Source organism: Elephantulus edwardii, unplaced genomic scaffold (assembly GCF_000299155.1).
Source record: "Elephantulus edwardii isolate Elephantulus edwardi_28Jun2011 unplaced genomic scaffold, EleEdw1.0 scaffold00002, whole genome shotgun sequence".
NCBI classification, from domain to species: Eukaryota; Metazoa; Chordata; class Mammalia; order Macroscelidea; family Macroscelididae; genus Elephantulus; species Elephantulus edwardii.
Genome location: NW_006399752.1, coordinates 25,886,294 through 25,894,223, shown reverse-complemented (window position 1 = coordinate 25,894,223; position 7,930 = coordinate 25,886,294). Strand labels below are relative to the sequence as shown.

Below are 7,930 nucleotides of genomic sequence, written 5' to 3'. Positions count from 1 at the left end.
GGGGGACGATTTACCAGCAATCTGTGTTATGCAGATGACACAACCCTGCTTGCTGAAACTGAGGAAGACCTGAAGCACCTGATGCAGAGCGTCAAGGACTGCAGCCTCCAATATGGATTGAGGCTCAATGTCAAGAAGACAAAGATTCTCACCACTGGATCAATTGGCAGCACCAGGATGGATGGTGAAGAGATTGAGATTTGTTCACAGCTTCAGTTTGCTAGGCTCTACAGTCACCAGTAGCCAGGAAATTAAAAGGCACATTGCCATGGGAAAGTCTGCTGTTAGGGACCTCTCCAAAGTGCTGAAGAGCAATGGTGTCTCTCTGGAGACTAAGGTGCGTCTGATACAGGCCATGGTCTTCGAAATCACTTGTTATGCATCAGAGAGTTGGACAATGACCAAGGAGCATAGAAGGAGAATTGATGCCTTTGAGCTGTGGTGCTGGAGAAGAGTATTGAGAGTACCAAGGACTGCTAGGAAAACAAACAGATTCATCATGGAAAGGGTTGAACCGGGTGGCTCCTTGGAGGCAAGGATTCTGAGGCTCTGTCTAACATACTTTGGACATGTTGTGAGGAGAGACCGGTCTTTGGAGAAGGACATCATGCTTGGGAGGGTGGAGGGACAGTACAGAAGGGAAAGGCCCTCTATGAGGTGGATTGATGCAGTGACTGGGATAATCGGGATGAGAGTGTCAGAGACAGTGTGATTGGCACAGGACAGAGCAGAGTTTAAGGCTGTTGTACATAGGGTCACTATGAGTCGCAAGCTACTCGATGGCACATAACAACAACAACAACAACCATGGCCTCCATTGATCTGCAGATCCTGGGCCTCATCCTGACTGCTTGGCTGGGTGAATGCCCTGGTGTCCTGTGCCCTGCTCATGTGGAAAGTGACCACCTTCATCAGCAGCAGCAGCATGGTGACCCAGGTCATGTAGGAGGGGCTGTGGATGTCCTACATGGCATAGAGTACTGGCCAGATGAAGTGCAAGGTGTGTGACTCGCTGTTGACACTGCTCTAGGACCTGCAGGCTGCCCATGCCCTCTGCGTCATCACCCTTCTGGTGGCCCTGCTCAGCCTGCTGGTCTACATCGTGGATGCCAAGTGTACATGTGTGTGGAGGACAAGGACGTCAAGGCTCGTTTGATGCTCACCTACGGGATCATCTTCATCATCTTGGGTGTGCTGGCCCTCATCCCGACCTGCTGGACTGCCAACTCCATCATCCGGGACTTCTATAACCTTTTGGTGGCTGAGTCCAAGAAGCGGAAGCTGGAGATATCACTATCTGGGTTGGGCTGCCTCTGGCTTATTGCTGCTGGATGGAGGTCTCCTGTGCTGCACACGTCCCAGAGCATCAATTATTACATGGCCCACTACTCAGCCTCTGCTCCACAGGGCACCTCTCGGCCCTCTGAGTAACCCATCAAAAATTATGTCTGATGGGGGTGGGGGCATGGCAGTTCCCTGAACACGAGCCCCTCTTCCTTCCCTGGAACTGGATTCTACTCAATGATCCTCAGCAGTTCTAGGGGGTTGGGTTTTATCTTTTTTATTTTGCTTTTTTTCCTGACTTTTTTTAGTCCGTTTTATCATTGAATGACTTCCCACACTGCTGGTGCCTCATTCTCATCTTGTATGGAGCCAAATATAGGATTCTTTTTTGAGTTTCCAAATCACCTCATCTCCAAGATGCAAGACCCCCAGAATACACACAAACCAGTGTGGGACTGCTCCCTAACACGACTTCTGGGATGTCCTCCCAGATTGCAGAAACATCTCTGAACACACCCTGGGACCTTTGCATCTACTAGAACTACAAAGAGTTACCGAAGAACCTACTTCCTACTGTCTCCCCACCACATGCTCCCAATGTTACCATTTTCTGCTTCTCTCTGAATCCCATCTACTATGGACAATCCACCCCCAAATCCAGTCCCACTGCATACTTGTGCCTTGAATCATTTCGTATCATCAAATCAGATCTGTCCGGTACAGGAGGAATCAGATTGCCCCTCCATCTCCAGCAAAGCATCTGGTGGATTTGAACCGCTTACTTCTGGGATAGTAAATAAAGTGTTTCGCAAGAGAGAAAAAATTCCATTGTGTTAATGTATCATAGTCTTTCTAGTCATTAATTTATTGATGGGCACTTGGGTTACTTACATTTCTTTGCTATTGTGAATAACACAGCAATAAACATGGATGTGCATACATTTATTTGAGTCAAGGCTCTGGTTTTTTTAGGGTATATTCCCAGTAGTGGAATTACTGAGTCAAGTGATATTTCTATTTCCAACATTTTGGTAAAGCACCAGAACACTTTCCATAGTGGTAGTATCATTTTAATCCCACCAGCAGTAAATAAGAGTTCCAATCTCTCCATAAGCTCGCCAGCATTTGTTGTTGTCCTGTTGAACTTTGCTATTATTGCTGGTGTGAGATGACATCTCATAATTGTTTTTATTTGCATCTCTCTGATAACTAGGAATTTAAACATTTCTTCATGTGCTTGCCATCTGAATGCCTCCTTTACTGAAGTGTTTATTCCTATCCTGTGCCCATTTTTTGTTTACATTTTTCTTGTTGAGGTACTGGAGTATTCTATACATTTTAGACATTAGTCCTTTATCAAATATGTCATTGCCAAATATTTTTCCTAGTCTATGGGTTTCCTCTTTACACTATTTGGAGAAGTTTTTGATGTGCATAAGCATTTGATTCTTAAAAGGTCCCAGTCATTTATTTTATTCTCTATTGTAATTATTAATTATAATATTGGCCGCACTATATTATATGGAGAAGATATTGAGGTTATTAGCAATCACAGATTGCTCGGATCCACAATCAACACTCTTGGCACCAGCAATCAGGAAATTAAAAGATGAATTGCATTGGGAAAATCTGCTGTCATGGACTTTCCAGAGTGCTGAAGAACAACAATGTCAGTCTAGAGACAAAGGTGCACCTAATACAGGCCATGGTCTTTGCAATTACTTGTTATGCTTCAGAGAGTTGGACAATGACTAAGGATGACAGAAGAAGAATAGATGCCTTCGAATTGTGGTGCTGGAAAAGAGTCTTGAACATACCATGGACTGGCAAGAAAACAAATAGGTCTGTCTTGGAAAGGGTTAAACCATGTCTGTCCTGGAAGGCTGGGATTTTGAAGCTACACCTCACTTACTCTGGGCACAAGTCCAGAAGAGATCCATCCTTGGAGAAGGACATCATGCTCAGAAGGATGGATGGACAGGGCAGGAGAGGGAGACCCTGGATCAGATGGATTGATACAGTAACTGGGGCAATGGGGGTTGGTGTATCAGAATTAGTGAGACTGGCTCAGTACAGGAAAGGGTTCAGAGCTGCTGTACAAGGGTTGCTATACATCACAGGCAACTCAATCAATAACATTCTATGACAGGTTTGGAAGCAGGAGTGGCATCCACTTACTAAACAACATGCCTCCAGAAATTCCATGAACTTTGATAAATGTCAATGGTTTGTAGAGGGGCTTCAGGCCTTTTGTTCATAGGGTCGCTATGAGTTGTGCTCGATTCGAAGGCAATCAACAACACATCAACAACAACTTGATCATAGGTTGTTCACAACATTTTTAAAAAGTCAAAACTTTAAAATATCCATTGTTGTTGTTGTTATGTGTCATCGAGTCATAGACGACTCAGGGATCCTACAAATGAAAGACTTAAACACTTGTATCACAAGTCATTTCTTCACATTCATACAGTTCCCGGTGGCAAGCCATTTTGGAAGTGGATGCCACTCCTGCTTCCAAGCTTGTTTTGATCAGGAAGCTCCACCAAACACTGTCCACCACGGGTAACCATTATCACATTGGACACATCAGTGTCACAGTGTTTAAAATCACAGCAACCAAAAGTTACCTCTTTACAGCAAATGGACAGAGCAGTGCTATATACCACTTAGAAGGATATCTGACCAAAGACAATTAAAGCAGTCTGAAGGTTGCAGATTAAAATCACCCACTTTTGGCTTGGTAGCATAACTTTCTATCCTCTAGGCCAACATACTGCTGACCAAATGCATTTTTAAATAGGAGGCCGAATCACATCATCTCACACCCATCAGCGAGTCAACCTTCCACCCTAATCCTCACCAGAACCAGCAAGGTAGTAATTAGATTAAAGAAGTAATCACCGCCTTAAATAATCTTTGTTTACTTTTATGTTGTTATTGTAATAAGTAAAAGGTCCAAACTTACTGTGAAGTCTAGAAGCAATATTAGTCAAGTGTATAGCAAATATGCTTTATTTAAAATGTCAGTTTAAGTGAAAGCTGGTTGAGGGTCATTGCAGTGTCAGCCTCTAATAAAGAGAAAAGTATTGTATTTATCCATTCAATGTTGGCCAACTAGGGTTAGTCACAGCACTTTCAAGGTCCTGAGGCCGTTTTTCATTTTCCCAGGACACCTAGTTTTAACTATAAGGTAGATCATAAAACACTGTCTAGGGATAAACATTAATCAGATTATTTACTATTTATTGGAACACATAAACATGTTCAAGTAGGGTCAGAAGGCCAACAAAAATGAAATCCCTTTGGTTTCAGTCACTCTTATAAGAACATACATAACAAAACATACACTTTCTAATTATTATAATCTTAAAAATTTCTGGAGAAGCCCAATATCAGCTGTGAAAACTAAGCTAGGTGCTGATTATGGAACATACCATCAACTACTCATATACAAGTTCACACCGAAGCTAAATAAAATCAGATCAAATCCACAAAAACCAAAGTTTGACCTCAAAACCATCCCACCAGAATTTAAAGACCATCTCTGGAACAGGTTTGAGGCCTTGAATACTAATAAGTGAAGACCAGATGAGCTGTGGGGTATATGAAGAATATCATCTACGAAGAATGCAAAAAGACTTTACAAAGACAGAGGAGGAAGAAAAGACCAAGGTGGATGTGAGAAGAGACTCTGAATATTGCACTAGAGCTCAGAGAAGCCAAAGCAAAGGGAAGAAATCAGGAAGTTAAGGAGCTGAACAGATGATTTCAAAGGGCAGCTCAGAAATACAAATCAAAGTATTATAAAGAACAAATATAGACCTCTTCCAGTCAGTTGGCCAAGTGGTTGTTTTCCAGATTTCTTGGCACAACTTGGTGAGCACATCCACGGCAGCATCTGTTAGCTGAAATATGTCAATTGGTATACCATCTATTCCGGGGGCCTTATTTTTTGCTATTTCCTTCAAAGCAGCTTGAACTTCTGCCTTCATCACCATAGGCTCTGGCTCAAATGCTATTTCATTAAATTCTTCCATATCTGCCAATTCCTTTCGATACAATGACTCCGTATGTTCCTTCCATCTTCTTTTGATACCTCCTGGATCATTTAACATTCTGCCTAAAGCATCCTTGATTGTAGCAACTCGAGAGTGCTTCCTTGCTAGTTAGTGAAATTCCCATCTTTGCCGCCAAACCTGTTCAATTTAAACCTGATGTGATGGTAAAGCTGACCAATCCCATTATAAATCACGTATATTCATCCTATGGCACCACACATGTACATACGTATGTATGTGTATATGTGTGTGTATATATATTTGTTGTTGTTGATTGCCACTGAGTCCAGTGCAACTCATAGCAACCCTATGAACGAATATATATATAATGGTTACCCATGGTGGACAGTGTTTAGTGGAGCTTCCCAATTAAAACAAGCTTGGAAGCAGGAGTCACAGCCACTTCTGAAATGGTTTGCCTCCAGAAACTCTATGAGCAGTGCTCAAGACTTTCATTCACAGGGTCGCTATGAGTCATCTACAACTCGACGGCACCTAACAACAATAACAATGACAACATAGAGAGAGCTGCATTGGCCTAGTGGACAGAAAGTTATGCTGTCGAGCCCAAGGTGGGTGATTTTAATCTGAAGCCCTTGGGCCTGGTTCAAATTGTTTTTTTTTTTCAAACATTCTTCTATGTGGTATAGCACTGAACTGTGCATTGCTGTACAGAGGTAACTTGTGGCTGCTATGATGCTAAACACTGTGACACTGATGTGCCAAATGTGATAATGGTTACCCATGGTGGACAGTGTTTTGTGGAGCTTCCTGATTAAAACAAGCTTGGAAGCAGGAGTAGAATCCACTTCTGAAATGGCTTGCCTCTGTAAACTCCATGAACAGTACTCAGGCCTTTCGTTCACAGGGTCGCTATGACTAGTCTATGACTCGACAGCACTTAACAACAACATATATATGTATATATAAGTGTATATATATGTGTGTGTCTATACATACACATACACACATACACACATATACACATATATACATATATACATATATACATATATACGGGATGCAACCTGTCTCCACAGCTTTTCAATCTATATATGGAACAGATCATTTGGGCGGCTGGTCTTTATGAGGAGGAATGTTTCATCAGAACTGCAAGAAGACTAATCAATACCTTGTGTTAACCTTGCTCACTGACAATGAGGAAGACCTGAAGCATCTGCTGCAGAAAGTCCAGGACTGCAGTCTTCAATATGGATTGAAGCTCAAAAACAACAAGAACAAAAACAAAGATTTTCACCACTGGGCCAATTGGCAGCACCATGATAGATGTTGAAGAAACTGAGATTGTTAACACTTTTAGCTTGCTGAGGTCCACAATCAACACTCTTGGAATCAGCAGTCTGAAAATAAAAAGACGAATTTGACTGGAAATCATCTGTCACGGACCACTCTAGAGTATTGAAGTGCAATATGTCAATCTAGAGACTAAGATGTCCCTGATCCAAGCCATGGTCTTCACAATTACTTGCTATAAATTAGAGAGCTGGATAATGATTAATGATGACAGAAGAAGAACCAATGCCTTTGAGTTGTGGTGCTGGAGAAGAGTACTGAACATACCATGGACTGCCAAGAGAACAAACAGGTCTGACCTGAAGAGTGAAACCAAGTTGCTCTCTGGAAACAAGGATTTTTGAAGCTTCATCTCACATCTCTAGGCATGTTGCCAGGAGGGATCAGTCCTTGTAGAGGACATCATGCTTAGAAGGGTGGAGGGACAGTGTGGGAGATGAAAAACCTACATGGGATGTATTGACAGTGTCTGGGGTAACAGAGGGGAGGTGTGTCAGAGACAGTGAGTATGCTTGAGATAAGGCAGTGTTCAGAATTATTGTACATAGGGTCACTATGAGTTACTGGCGACTTGACGACATAACAACAGCAACATAAATAATAGGAAATTCTGGCATAGTCTGGAGAAAGTGATCCTGCTAACTACACCAATAGTTCAAAGCTACTAGCTGCACTCCATGGGAGAAAGCTAGACAGACTCCTCATGTTTGATGTACAGTGTCAGAAATCCAGTGGAAAGTTATGATTTGGAACTGACTCGACTCCAGTGAATCATTTAGTAAACTTGAATTTTACATGTCTTATTTCTTCTAAAACAACTTCAAAATTAAACTTGTCATTTGAAGATGAAGTTATTTTAAAATGTATACTACAAATGAATGGATAGAGAAGCTCTAGTATAGTCAGACACTGGACTACTACGCTGCATTGAAAAACAAGGACCTCATATAAAATTATTCAAAATGGGTGACATTATGCTGAGCGAAATATCTCAGGCACAAAAGAACAAATGCTGCATAGTGCCACCGTTGTAGAACGGGACTGACATCAGGGTTCAGGTGAGACTGAGAAAAATGGGATAAATCGTATATACTGCATTGAAACAGATGAGGGAGAGAACAGTTTAAAAGTGATATATGATTGAGTATTATGGTTATGACAAGAGTTCAGAATGAAGGTTGCATAGTGGAGTGTACTCGGGGCGGTAGGAGATGGGGGGTTGTATAACAATGAAAGAATTGTTCTTTTACTTTTCAAAGAGAAGAGTGAAA

At 41.9% G+C, this 7,930-nt stretch overlaps 1 pseudogene; it reads left to right on the top strand.

The window, feature by feature from the left end:
- Positions 1-807: 807 nt before the first annotated feature.
- Positions 808-1,452, top strand: LOC102871519 (annotated as a pseudogene).
- Positions 1,453-7,930: the final 6,478 nt, after the last annotated feature.